We start from the raw sequence: 15,650 nt of genomic DNA, 5'->3' as shown, positions 1-15,650 counted from the left end.
AGTAATGAATTATTCTTAGGTATAGTGAGAATAATGCAGCCAAGAAAAAAGAACTTGTACCAAAAAGATGCAGTTTCTTTAGCTGGGAGAAATTAAATTTACAATACTGTGTTCACGTAACGTTCTGGCTGAGTTAGTTGCATGAAAATGAAAATGCCAAAACTAAGTCATAGATTGCATATATCACTTGAAAAATTAGACTAAAAATGCCTATTTTGTTTTAATATCCCTAAAGTGATTTCTAAACTTAAGCTAATCTGTGACAAAATAGTGGTCTGCAGTTTTGATATCTCTGAAAGGTAAGATTCAAAAATTACTTCTATACAGTTATCCCTTTAGTTCAGTTGTTAAAAGGGTGGCATTTAGAGTAGGAAAGTTTGATATTTTTGTTTGCTGATAAAACTGGAAGGCATACTAAAATTCCAATTTTTTTTTCTTTAGACTGATTTTCTGTGTTGTTTTAGACTAAAAAATTCTTTAGAGCTGATTCTTTAGATGCATGCAAGATAAGAGTGAACAGGAATGCTGTATCTCATTTCTGGAGGAAGTAGTAAGAGAATAAGAGTTACTGACTATGCAAAAAAAGTCAAATTATATACAAACAAATGTCAGAATTGTTCTATAAGCTAAAGAAAGTGTTGTAGAGCTGTCCTATTCCAGAAATATCAAATCATCAGAATATAAGGAAAATAGTTTGTGTATCTGGTGTGGGAAGAGATTGGTAAAAGATGAAAGGAAAACAGACAGGGGACTACTGAACTCTTAAGAGTAAATCTCCAGGATTTGCCATGTGTTGTGTGGAGTATGGATTTTACTACTTTGAGGTCTTTTTGTAAAATGTAAGAACTGGGACATAATACAACTTTAACACACATTGCTTTTTTTTTTTTTGTCATTGTTTGGGGGATGGGGAGTTGGTTGCTTGGGGGTTTATTTTGAATCAATTTTTTAAATTGGAAAAAATAGAGCGTATCTCAACTGCCGTGTAGTTATCCCACATAACTTTCCCTGCTCTTGGTTCAACTGACAGACTGCTAGAATATGGCAGTTAAATTTTAAGGTGAAAATGTTCTCTACTCCACATGAATGTGGTTTGATATTGTGGAAACAGGGAGTAATTTGACTGAATCATTCTGAATAATAAAAGTACAGTTAACACATGAAAAAGTAGAATGTGAAGAGAGACTGACCATTGTAAAAATTAATCAAATAATTAAATGTTAAGATTCCAATTGAATCAGCCATGAATATAAATATTTAGTAGGTATCTCTTGATTCTCCATGACTCTTTAAGAATATTTTCTTAAAGCCAGCCTCCCCTGCCCTCTTATATTCCATCTCTTTAGCCATCTCCATGCCAAATCCACAGCCTGGTGCTGGGATGATTAAGAAAGCAATGGAATAGAAGGTCCTTACTTCATTCTTTTGCTGTGCTGCTTTTTAGTGCTGGTACCTAGTTATTCCTTATAAAACTTTGTTCTCAATGCATGGCTTAGCTGTGGAGGAGAGCTGGGCAGACAGACTTTTTATGTGTACAGTCATTCAAATGCAAACATCTTCTGGGTCTGGCCCCAGCCTGTAGCCTAGATAATGGAATAAGTGATTTTTGCTTCTAAGAATGAGACACACTAGTTTTCCAGTTGCAAACCTTTTTACAGTCAAAAGATCTATTGACCAAGTAAAAAGTCACTGAAAATTGTGACATTTTATAAAAGGCCTATAGATAATGGTCTATGCTATTTGGAAGTGTTCATTTTAATCACAGCCAAGCAATTTTACTGCAGAAGTGTTGCATCTTAATGTGTCATTAAAATGTGGGGTTAATCTGAGATTTTTACAGCATTAAATACTGCAGTGACCTAACCTGTCTCTCAAATACATAACTGGGTGTGCTATGGGTAATTTCCTATACATGACATTTCTAAAGTTGCTCTTTCCATCACCAAGGCACAGTTACACAAATGTAATTTTTTGTCCTTACTGTAGCATTAGGCAGTGTAAGGTGAAGCTGTGCGAGATCCCTAAGTGAAAAAATTCCAGTATGTAACCTTTTCTTCATAAGTGCTCTTTATTGTCAGTGTTGCAGGGCTTTTTGGTTTTCTACACTCCAGGTTTCATTCAATTACATGTTTAAGTGAGGCTGCTCTTCAATCTACAGAACTGAAAAAGCGGTGGAAAAAGAGGTACTAGGGCTGTGATCTTGGCAGCAGTAAATACCTGGTTATTCCAGAGAAAATTGGAGAGGAAACTTTAAGGAGTCACTGCCAGTTCCTAGAGCTGGGCCTAGCTGAGCTCTGCTTTTACTTTCACATACATTGATACAACTTTGGGTTGTCTCTAGCATGTATAACAGGGAACATTCTCCAAAAACCATCTGGTCATATCAGACAGTCTGAACACACTATACTAAGCCTTTCTTTGCCCCTGGGGTTGTGGCATAGCACTGGTATATTGCAGGAATTTTCCAGAGACAACTTTAGGAAAATCTTGTTAGAGCAGGGGGTCTTGATGCCCCAAAGTGGCACAAAACTGTGTGAGACAAAGTCCTTCTAAAGTTTTCACAGCATGGGCTGCTCTTTGCATTGTGGACACAGCACACAGTCTGTTTCAAGTTTGCAGTGCTGTTTCTTCAGTGCAGGGTTTCAAGCTTGCAAAACATTTCTGGATGCTGTCAGCTGAAATTTGGATTCTGTAATGCCTTTGGCCAGGGCTTGTATACACAGGGAAGATGTTTTTGGAGCTCAAAACACATGCGTGGAGCTCCACCAAGATGAATCAGCAGCTCAGGAAACTTAGTACATCTTTCTGAAGCCAATTTTTTTCTTTTTTTAATCTTACTTCTTTTAGACAAGTACTGGCTTAGTACTGAGCTTTTTCCGAAAACCAAATTCTTGCCCTGACAAAGCTTTGACCATTTCTGAGCAAATTTATGGGATGGTCAGAAGAGCAGGGTTGCCATGGGTGTGTTCTGACCAAAATGCAATACTTGAATCTATAGTACAAAATACACAGAACATAGAGGAAGGGGTGTGAATGCTCTCTAGTATATAAGAGAGAGAGGGAGCATTATAGGAGAAGCCTGTAATCATTGTACTCTTAGCAGGCTCATAAAAATCAATTTTTATCTGGCTTACTAATAGGTATTGAACTGTACATAATCTTGTTAGGTATATTTGAGTATTAGGATAAGGATGGAATGGATGTGCTTCATTGCACCACCAGAAATTAATTTTCTATGTATTTCAGCTAAACTGTCTCATGTTTTCACTAAAGGCAATGATGGGGGAAGGAAGTCTGTGTGCATTAATTTCCCACTTAACCAGTACTTGATTATTTCACTGCTTCACTGAGTTTATTATCCCCTGAAGACAGAAATTTTTCTGACTGATGCTGCACTATGTTCCACAGTTATGCGTCCTTCTTCATACAAATCCAGAAATCCATTTCATATCCTCTTTAATATTGAATATTTGCAGGATATGAAATATTGTATTGCTCTTCTGATGCTATTTCACAGCAGGAAAAATATGCATGTGCATTTAGGTATGGAAAAAGTACAGTTTTCACACTTTGGTCTGCTTTGCTGGATAAGAGGATGGCATTTCTCCAGGGCAGGGGAAAACCAACACCAAATATTTTTTGGAGCTTCATGCTTATGTGATTCAGGGCCAATGAGTTAATGAAAATAAGTTAATGGGAATGAATAAGTAGCAAAAGATCTGTATTTCTGTGGCTGCATTGCCCTTACCTTGAAACACAGTTGCAGGTGTTCTGTGAAAATTTCATAAGCAGTGAGGTCTTATTTCAATTTTTCTATTTGCAGTAGTAGTAATTTCCAGGTGCCAGTCTTCTCCATTCCTGTTTCTAATGCTGTCTGTGTCACCTCAGTTGCTGCAGTAATGCATTAATAGAATAAGGTAACTGTAGTCTAGAACAAACAAGGTGTGTGATCAGTGGAACACTGCTCCCTTCCCCATTCTGTTGTCCCAAAGTTTGGGGTTTAAATCTCTGATCATCCCACTCAATTTCAAACTGAATGTCTTCCAATATGGAAGGATGGTAATTTCTTTGTCCTTATGACAACACATAATCCTTTATGTGTGAAAAGCTGTGTTATCAACCCAAATATTGGGTTAATTTTTGCCCTGCATCCACCCCTCAAAAATAAAAACGGTTTCCCATCATAGCAAACTAGGTGTGAGAGAGAACAATTGAATAAAATAAAAGTTTCAGAGGGAAGGAGGAGTTGTGTTATTCTCTGATCTCCTATCTTGCTTATGGAACTTTCTTGTTTGCAAATTCCAATCAGTGTGAAAAAAAACAATCCAAAGTAAGAAAAGATGATAGGGTAGAACAAAAAATATTATTTCTAGATAGCAAATGCCTCAGTGCCATTTTTCTTGCTTTCATTAAATATTTCCTGCCCAAGAAAGGAGAAATTAAAATCTGTCAAAATCAGCAGTTTTACTAAAAATGAATTGTTTTCCCCTCCTGTCCCATGTTGCCTGCTTTCACTGCCAAATGACACATACCAGTACATTCTAAATTATCTGGAAATAAAGAGAGATTGCTGTTTTCTACAAGAAATTCTTGCTAACTTTCAAGTGACATATTTTAAATGTGGAAATTAATAACCCAAACAATGCCAGCAGAATGCATTGCAAGGCAAGCAACCCACCAGAATGGGTGAATATTCAACTAAACCCTCATTCAAAACTTAATGACCTCTAGGGCAAGTTGAGCCACGTGTCCTTCCAGAATTAGCAGGCAAGTGAGCACTGAGTGGTGTGACTCGATCTGGCACCTGCCTTTATTTTCATTCACAGAAGTGAGAAACCACTCAAAAGGAAATCTTTTCAAAAAATACACACAAGTGAATTAATTCCTCTACCCACCTCTGCTCTGACTGTGAGTAGTCCAGTATGCTGAATTCAAAGGGGAACTTCCACATCATCTGCCAAAATTGAAGTAAAAAACCACTAAATTTTATGGTTTTAGCAAGACTTCCCAGATTACTATAGAATACCCATAAACTCTGGGCAAACACTCAGCTGAGCAGCTGAAGTTCATATCAAGTGCTTTGTTATTGCCTTTTCCAAGTGCTTCATGTCATTGCCTGTCATTTACCATTCTCTTCTTATCCCATCCTCTGAAAGGGAAGTCTCTGAGGATAAAGCAGCTTAACTAATGAATCTCAACAAAGTAAAAGCCAATTGACATGTGCTCAAGTTTTCAAGATGATCTATAGTGATTTAATGATAGGTGGCAATTTCCAGGAAAAGGTAGCATGTAATTTCAGGATAAAAATAGTGCTAAGTTCTTCCAGGAATTTTCAATCAACCTACAGTTTACTGTTCCCTTTCCTATTCAAAAATCTTGGGAAGAATTACTTCATGTTATAGACACTTAAGTGATTCAGGGGTTGAACACATCCATTTACTCCTGCTTTAAAGCTGACTAGCAATATTTTTCCCACCTGTGCTTGCCTCTTTCCTGTGATATTCTCAAATTCTTGGGGTTTTTTTTCTGTGTATTCTTGCACTTGTGTGTGTCTTAGAATGATTCAGAAAAATGATCAGTATTTTATGAAAATGCAAAATACAGCTATGCTGGAAGAGAAAGATTTATTAACTTGCAGTCCTGATTAAATCACTTACATGGCAAATAAAGACATTTGCCTCACCTGCATTTGTATGTCTGTTCTGGGCCCTCACTGCTGTTCTCTAGGTTTAGTTTTGACTTGTAGTGCTGCATTTGATTGAAAATTCATTGTACCATGGCCTGTGTTTCAGGTTAATTCAAGATATTGCCTATACTTCTTCTACATTAGAAGTTTGCAATATCTCACAGTGAAAATTCCTTGACTTGGTAATATCCTGCATAAAGTTCTTCATAACTAAATTTTTATATAGTTTCTGATTTTGATTTACAAAGTGATAAAAAGATTCAAAGAAACTTCCAGCTGTGCCAAAGGGAAAAAATATTAATATTCTCATAAATGTTACATGAGCACTTGTATAGGTGAAAAGAAAAAGTACATAAAGAGAACAAAAATATAGTTTTAATAAAGGCTCCCTGCCATTCTGTCTTCATACTTTCTCTCAAAGCTATAAAAAAATAGCTTGCAATGCTAAAAAAAACTGGAAAAAAGTCAGAGTGCATTCGGAAGCCCCTACTTTGGCTGTAAAATTTAGCATCCTGAGTAAAAATAGTTGAGCTCAACAAAAGGAATGGTTTTAGTGCCTAGGAACTACCCAAACAGCAGGGAGGAAACAGACTCAGCTTCCTAAGGATTATTTCCCACTTCCTATTTCTTGCTTTCCTGGATACTAAATGCTTTGGTAACAGTCATTCAAAATATTCTTAGAAAGAACTAAGTCCTGTTTGTGTCTTCAGCTGTTCTCCTATCATATTTGCTACATATATTTGTTCACTGATGTCTCTTTAAAGTCACTTAATATAAAGAAAATGAAAGATAGTGAACAAACAGCAGTAAATATGTCATCCCTTAAGGACTGAATGTTAGTCTAACCCAGGTGCTATTTGTTTAGGTAACCTGACAAACAGATCTCTTGATTGCAGTGACAAGATTTCAGGTATGAACTGTAAATATTTTCATGTGATTTCATGGACTGTTACACAGGTTATGTTTGTGTTTTTTTCCTTCAAATTATAGTTAGGAAATATAAGGCAAGGTGAATTCTGGAACGCACTGAATAGCACTGAGTTTGTCCATATCAAATTGTAATCATAGTATTGACAGCATGGTTCTTTAATATTTTAGGAGGTTTTATTAGCAGTGGATTCAGTACAAAGTTGTTGAGGGGAAGTGCAGCTAGAACACATAGTGGAGAGTACAAATAACCTGGGGGTGTATCTCTCCTGCTTCAGGCTATTTCAGCTCAAATGGCATAAAACTGAGTAAAGCCATGATCAGTGGTTTTTAGAACAGACACACATCTGATAACAGGCCATGCTAAATCTCTGCAGGATCTTTTCCAAAGTCAGCTTATCTGAAAGCTCTACCTTAAATCAGGCCTGCAGGTCCTAAGAGAAGGCTTGAATAGATTTCCTTTTTCAGAGAGACTTTTCTATGAGGGTAGCTTATCTTCTATTGTCATAATCCTTACTCCTTAATTTAGGAAGTAATTTGGAATAGCTAAGTAGACCATGTGCTCTTCTGCTCAAGTTCAGAGTTTGCATGAAACCAATTGGGATTTTCTCAGCTGTATAATTTATCTGGTAGAGTGCCTATAAAAATATTATCAAAACAGGCTCATATTAGTGCCCTTAGCCAAAACCTTTCCAAAGAAAATCTTATTAGCCTGTCTCTAACAAAGGAGGGCAAGCCATAAAGTGATATCTCTCTTTCCAAGGCATTTTCTGCCTAAGAGCAGTAAATTTGAGTCCTGGCTCTTGTGGCTAGCCATGTGCAGAGGGGGACCTGCATGGTGTGCTGTCCACTCACAGATCCACACTGCAGCTCCCTTTTTTCCCCCAAGCCCTTACTCGTGAAGCAGTCATGGATAGCAGTGCAAAGGAGACAATGTATTTTATCTGTGTAGAGTTAGGTGTGGTTTGAGCTCTTTGAGGACTTGTGGGGATGCTGTAAGGCTGGAGGGGATAGCCAGAATGAAGGCTGTCAGAATGCCTTCCATGGGGGTGTTGATATATCAGTCAGGGCAGGACAGGATGCATTTAGCCAGGAAAAGTAAGGCTCCATCAACATTGAAAAAGTGTTTAGTTTATGATGACAGAAGATTTCCTTTGGGCTTCCTTCATGGCAAGAAATTATATGAAAATGGAAATTACTGCAGGTTCAAGTGCCTTGCCAGTCTAGCTACATCAATTACAGGTTTAGTTTTTTTCTTTACCATGTCCCTGTTACATTTAAGTAAATAAAACTTTGCTTATGTGATGGAGTTGAAGTCACAAAAGGAAACAGGTAATGAAGCAGGACACTGAACACAGTGTGTGTTGCTCACCCTCAACTTACTCACTGGTGCAGCAAAGCTGTGCAAGAGCTCTTCAGTTATTATTGAAACACTGGTGTGCTGTCAAAACTAGTCTGGTCACAAAAGTCAAACCCAGAACCCTACAGATTGTCCTGAAAAAAATTAACTCCCACCCAACCACACGCAAGACAGCAAAAATGCCTGTGCTGTGAGGAAACTTGGTGATGGTTTTTAGCTTTAACATCTGGTAGGTAAACCTGGGTACTTAGGGCTTCAGTGCTTTAATAAGGATGAAAGCCAGGGTAGGCTTTTTATTGTTGCTTTTAGAGAAAGAAGAGGGACTGTTTTCACATAGTCTCACAATTAATGCTTCCTCCTGATTGCCAGAACTACCTTGCTGCAAACCATGGTCCTTTGTATCCTGGTTTGAACACTGTAGCAATCAATTCCACTGCAATTGCAGCTTTTCTTTCTTAAGTGTTGCAGAACTGTTTCCTCACAAGTATTCCCCAAAGGCATTTGCACGCATTAATAAACTTTTTTTAATGAGTTTCAACAATCTTACCCAGAGTATAGTTACTTTCCTACAGTCTTACAACTAAAATTGTGGAAAAAAATTGAAAACAAACAGACTTCAAGCAAAATTGGAAATAACAAAGGTATGGTTTCTCACACTGGGGTTTAGAGAGAAGTCAGAGACACCAATGTTCCAGTGGTCATGATCACACCACCTTCAGCTCCTAAAAAGCTGCCCTCTTCTATTTAACACTATTCGCTATATTAAGGACCAGCTGTGAACCAGCTGTTAAAATATCTCTTTCACTATTACAACAGCTGAAATTCATGAAAGTGATTTCTTAGTGCAGTTGCAATAAAATTGCTTCCACACAGTGTATGGAATGGGTTAGTCTGAGGAAAATCTGAAAATATTGCTGATAGTTCAGAATAATGCAGCTTCTGCCTTTACTTGTGATGCTGAAATACATTTCATGTTGGTATAAACAAGCAACATTCTGCCTTGGGCAGCTTCCATCTTGCTTGGGCACTTCTTGCTTTTTAAAATACAAATGTGCTAAAAACTGTGCCTCCAAGGAAGAATAATCTGTTTTGCAGTAATGGGAAGTTGCCTGTGTAGTGAAGAATTGTGCATCCTGGAGAGCTCCTGCTCAAAGCAGTTTGTAGGTTACCTGCACAGCAGGTCAGTGGCCAAGACAAAGTACTTTCTATTCTGTGGTGATTCAACAATGACCAGCTTTCTTTCACCTGACTGCCCAAAAAAAATTGGAAAAATGGAACCAATGACTTCAGCAGCTCCCAGAGAGATGTTTACATGTTTGGGAAATCTTGATTTTGTTACCAAGTGCAGCACAGTCTTGTAAATCACTTCCAGGTGACGATTAACTTTTTTCTCCCCTTTTCTGCTACCCAACATCCATTTTCAATCAATCTCAGTGAATTTATAAATTTATTGCCATGTGATTTCATCAGAGGTGCCTCTCATATGTTCCACTGTGGAGATGCTACTGCTTCCCAAAGTTTGTGGTTCACTTTTGAGGACACAAATAGAATCTCTCTTAGGATGTGGCAGAAGCCAGGCTCAGAGCTGCTGTGGATGCAGACAAAGCAGAGCCAGTGTCTTCTGGCAGCAGGGGAGAGGCACTAACAGGGTACAGGCATAGAAGATTTGCCAGGTTTCTATGAGACCCAGCTTTCCAAGAAGAGGTGCTTTTGTGCAGTGACTTGGTCTGGGCTTGTAGCAAGTGTCTTTTTCACATCCATGTGTTGGCACTGCAAAATAAGGCCCCCATTAATATACCCTTCATTAAACTCTGAGGAAGACAGACTTTAATATTAGACTTACTTCTTTCAGCAACCTCAAACCTAAAAGTATATTATTTCTATGTTAGAATTGTTAAAATGTTACAAATTTGTTTTCTGAGGTTGTTTTTGTTTCAAAATGGAGTTTGAAAGAGTCAGCCAATAGTGTATCAATATCAGTCCTATTGGAAAACCAGGGACATCTTGTCACTGTCCTGATGTACTAGGTTCTGTAACACTAAAGACTGATAATATATAGTAATAAATTATTCTTTTAGAAATTTTTAAGGTTTTTAAGATTCATCGTATCATTTGCTTTAGTCACCAGCAAAATAATTCATGACTAGGAGGCTCAGAATCAGAGACTCATAATAAGAAACAAGTTATAACACCTGTTCTTTCCAAAAAGTAAATAAGCTACATTGAATAAGCTGAAATTTATCTCTTGTCAAGATCAGCTTTTATAAAACAGAATGAGACATTACAGGTGATTTAATGTGGACCTTCAACAATGTATTGTTTCATTTGATATGTGAAAAAATGTTTAAAATACATAAGTAGTCAGATTAAATTAATATTTTTATGTTAGTTATAACTACCTATAGTTATAACTAACTATAACCAAGAATCTAGCAAGAAAGCAATAGGTCTGTTTAATAAAAAACATTACTGTACTTAGATTAAAAAGGAGCATTTGTGTGCCTGCTGTAACAAAAATATCTTGATGGTTTTGTGATGAAGATTTATCTCTGTGTATGTCTGAAATTCTTCAAAGTCTTTTGCATGAAGTCTGGATAAGAATGGCTGCACTCTGTTGTTTTAGGAGTGTTCTGGTGCACATTTCTCAATATCATGCCACTCTTTTTAGTACTTTTTCCTTGTTACCTCAGTTTTGTAAGTGCCTGTCTCACCCCTCACCACCACCACCTCCCTTAGCAAATTCCTGTTGGCATCTGTGGGGCTGTGTATGCAACCCAAGAAAAGATGAGGATTTGAATAGTCCTTCAAGTCCTTTTTGAGGCAGTTCAAATGAAAAGGCAGCTTCATCAGGTATTTCACCATATTTACTGAGCGCTGCCTCTCTGGACACCTTGATGCCCAATTAACCAGCAGTGCTGAGCTGTTTTAATGAGTGCTCAAGAGCTGGAATTGGCACCTAGCTTTGCAAAGCAGCCAGCAGTTGGGAGAATCCCTTCTGGTGAATCCCTCCTGCTTTGAAGCCTTCCACTTATGTATAATCAAAACTCTATTAAAAAATAAATATATTTTTTAAATTTTAATATAAGCTGGATAACTGTGCATTTTGAGTGGAGGTATAAAGTTTGATTCTTTTCCTCACTTTATTGTGGTCATGCTAATGTCTTCCATGGCATTAGTATTAACTGATAGAATTAAGATATAAGAATTTATCCCTCTGCAAAAACAGTTCTGAGGCCCAACAACAGAATGCCATGGCCACAAGATGGCCTTCAAAACTGCCAGAGAAACTTGTAAGTCTGTTCAGAAAGCTACCAGCCATTTGTAAATGTTGTTTTTCCCATTCTAAAAATTCATGTGGTTATGTTTACCTCAGAGAATTAAAGACCTTCCACAAGGTCACTTCTTGTTTCTTCTTCCTCTTTCTTCTTTTTTGTAGAAGGGTCACTCTTTTCATGATGAATAGTACTAAGTCCTGCCACAAATATTTCTTGGAAAGATTCTTTGGGCCATCAAGTGCTATTTATCCAGAATAAATCCATCTGAGCTGGGTCCACAGAAAAAAAAAAAAAAAGTCCTGATAAAGATCTGATGTAGTTCTCTTACATTTGGAAACTCTCTTTTCACTAACTGCAAAATATAAGTCATACAGTCTGGGTCATTAGGCTGCCATCTCCCATCATATTCAATGCCAGCTCTCTGCCAATTTCTGCCATTGTCTTCAGCTCTGATTTGCACTGCCCCATCGCTGAGATGCCCTTCCCCCTTCCTCAGGTCAGATGGGTAGGGAGAGACAGTTCAAAATTCAACCTTTCTCTTCCAAGGGTTTTAATTCTGGTGAGTTAATTGATATTAGCATGTTATAAATAATTCCTTAGTTCAAAGGATTTGTTTACAGAACTGACTCAAGCTTTCTTCAGCACAGTTCTTGTGAGTTTTGCTGTCTAGCTTTAATACTTCACAGCTGACAAAATAATCTCAATAGCAAAACCGGCCTCAAAAATCATGGAGGAAAACCCTCTGGTTTTTACAGTACCTAGTTTCACAGTGTAACCACACTGGGAAAAAGAGCCATCCCAGTAACTTTTTTTTTCTTGAGCAAGACTAAATTTAAGCAGTTAAAAACCTTGCATTTTGGAATTTTCTGGTAGTTCAGATATGTGAAATGTATTTTACCACTTCTGTGCTGATACCATTTATGTGGAACAGGTAGACTATAGACTTAAAAAATATTAAATACTAGGAATTTCAAAGTATTACAACATCAAGTTAACCTAGAAAATAACAAAAGGAACTAATTTATTTTGATGGCTTCATTCTAGGCACACACTATAAAAGATAACCAGCATTAATCCACCTGATTCACCATTATCAATGTTGAGTAACAAGGAATACATGACCAGGTATTATAATGCTAGAACATGTAAGGTGATGTAAGTTCCCTTTATGTGTGCATTTCTCTGCAATTACTTAAGTGAGCTACCTGTGAAAACATGAGTTCTTCCACTACAGTAACTCACAGTATAGAATTTTTATATTTTAACTGCTGAGAAAATATAAAAATTTCCTAATGCAAAGAATGGGAATCACAAATTTGTACAAGCACAGAAGCTGACAGCGATAGATATAAGGCTAAATATTGTATCCAGGGAGGTAACTTTGCACTTCTTGGTATGTTCCACAGAAAAAGAAGTGATGCTGTAAAAATACAGAAGGATACAGAAGATCTAAAGAAAGCATAGTTATAAGAACTGATGTTCTTGGAAAACACTGGATTTTTTTAACTCAGTCTGCTTAAAAATAGAGATTAGAAGAAATTTTCCATTTATTTCATGACAGCTGTTAATACTCCTGCTCTGGAAGCCAATAGAATACTTACACATAGATATTTTTTTTTTAAAGACTTATTATAAATTACATTTAATTTTCAATGGGCTGCAGGGCTGATGTTAATCAAAAAGTTTTTAATGATGCCCAAAAATCATTAAAATTGATGCCCAGGATTCCATCCTGGTAGACTGGGCTACTTTGGATCTTATTGCAGGATGGATTTGCTTTGTCTTTGACATGGTTATTGGCAAGATATCTTTTGTCCCTTGCAGACAGTGAAGAATGCCTTTTATGGTGAAAATGGTAAATAGACCTTGAGAAGTAGTCTTGGTTTAAGAAGTATTAGCATTTCATGGTTTCATTTCAGTGCCGGATTTTTCATTTCAGATGTTAATGACTCAGGCAACTTGTAACTTTTGTGTCAGTGAGGACCCAGCACCTTCATTAATGGCTATCCATGATCACATGAGTAGTATTACCAAAAATACAATGTGTATAAACTCTGTGAATCCTGTTTAGGCTTTAGTTTATCCATGTTAATACTCCAGTCTACCATTTTGTTCTGAATTGCATAATAGTATTCTTCTATACCCTATTGGCAAGGTTCAAGAAATGCTTACTGGTAGACCTACAGGAAGCCCTAAAAGATTCTGGAATATGTACAGTAGCCTAAATAATAGAGGAACTTACTCGTGTATATAAGGTGTTGTGTGAAAATAGGGTTGTGGATCAGTAGCCCAAGTTTTTCTCTCAGAAAATGATGCTTGAGCTCATACATAGCTGCTCCAGGAGCCCAGCAGTGTACAGCTGTTTACCTAATGGTGATGAGAAGTTCTCCAGCCTTACCCCCCTCCCTGTTCTGAGGCAAACATATTCTAATGTTTTGAACCTTCAGTCATGTATTTGTTGATGTGGCATCCACCAACAGCTGCACAAGAGTAGTAATGCTGTCTTTTCCATTAATGGCTTAATAATGCATAAATTATATATGAATGCTGTCCTCACATGAAGTACTTCCTGAATGATTGTTTATAGAATTAACTAATTGCATATTATTAGTTCAGAGAGAGCCAATAAATAAGGAATGGTGCAATCATTTTGAGTTTATTGCATTCCACCACATCAAACATTTGGTTTGTTTCAAGTCTTGTAACCCTAATTTTGGAACAAACCATAGTCTAGACTCCAGCTGTCATAAAACCTCTATAGTTGCTTCCTCTGGTATATTTTACACTTTAGTAGAGTTATCTTGTGTGCGCCAAAACTGGGACTCTGTGGTACCATGATTCTAAGGAACCAAAACTATTGGTGTTGATGGAAGTAAGGAGACCAGGAAAGGCTTGTCTGTCTAAAGTTCTTTCTTGTGTTCTCTGCAAGGCTGTCACCATAAATCAAGGCATCCATTTCTGGCTGTCAGTTTTGCCTCTTCAGTTGAAAGTCATGACAAATGCTCATCTTCCACTCCTAGTTAGTGTTTTCGCTCACCAATGCAGTTTTAAGACTCTCGCACAAAATTTACATAAAGTTCCCAAATCAGGGAGTTTTTAAGGCGTGAACTGAGTGAATTAACCTTAAGAAAAATATGCTGGAAATCTTTGTTATGTTGGTCTATCACTGCCACTTCTTGGCCATCACCTCTTTAATCATTACTGCTCTGGCTGTTGGAACTCGGGTTTAGTTCAAACAAGGCAGAGGCACCACTTCCATGACTACTAAATGTTGGCGTGCTTCTTTACCTTCTTCACAAATTCCACTTTCTGGCAACACTGATCCTTATCAAGTTTCTTTTGGTAAGGTTAGTCAATTTTTTTAGGATTGTCAAAAGATCAGAATGTTGAAAGGGAGTACTTTTAAATGAAGTGGATGTGGTCATAGCTTTCACACCTCTTGTGACAGGAACAAACCACAAAATGAGTCATTGTTCTGACTGAGCATTGCCACAGAGCAAGTACCACTCTGGGAGATATCTTCATCATCATAACCCTTTTCTTAGACTGTGACTGATTATTAATATAAATATTTCCTAAAAAGTCTGAGTACTTAGTGATTCAATCCAATGCAGAAGTTGTCATTAATTTATTCCTTCTATAAAGCAGTGTGGCATCACAGTATTTGTTAGAAATGTACTATGTATGGTTGTAGGACAGACAGTGAAGAGAGATACCTGCAATTCCTGCTGAAAGCTGGCCTAACACTCTGCATTTGATGCCAGTGTTACTAGAAAAAGTTGTGGAACCAGAACAGCAAATACTTTTTTTTTTTCCTTAAGAAAGAACCTGAGTTTCTCTGAAATACTTAAGAAACAGTAACAAGGTTAATATAATGTCAGCCGCTGAGTTCTAAGTAATGAAAATTAATTTTAAAGTTCAGAATTATAATTGCTGTTAAAAACTTAGCCTTAAAGAGTAAAAGAGCATGTAAGCAAACAGGAAACAATGTGCCAATGCCACAGGATAAACACAGAAAGATTAGACACCTGTGTGTTTTCTTTCAGTGTAAAGTTTTATAATAGAAGCACTTCCTATGGGCTGGTTGCAGTTTTGGAGATGTCATTGTTCTCAGAGATTTCAGAAGGGGAAGAATTAAGTCAACACTGAGTGCTTGGGGAATTGCTGTTTTTGTTAATGGACATGTTTAGCCATTTTGATTTCCATTTATGGCACTGCAGGATTCTGCCTCATAATGAAATTTGTGTTTGGCTTTCACTCATCATCCAAGACACAAAATCTTCAGATTTTCCATGTAGACATAGATGAAAATAATAAAAGGCTAAAAATAAAGAGGATAGGCAATTAAGACCATGAGAAAGAAAGTGGGGAGAGATTTTTGAGTCAGGAACAGAGTAAATAT

The sequence above is a fragment of the Melospiza melodia genome, chromosome 8 (assembly GCF_035770615.1).
Source record: "Melospiza melodia melodia isolate bMelMel2 chromosome 8, bMelMel2.pri, whole genome shotgun sequence".
Taxonomy (NCBI): Eukaryota; Metazoa; Chordata; class Aves; order Passeriformes; family Passerellidae; genus Melospiza; species Melospiza melodia.
Note: the sequence above shows the minus strand (reverse complement) of the source record.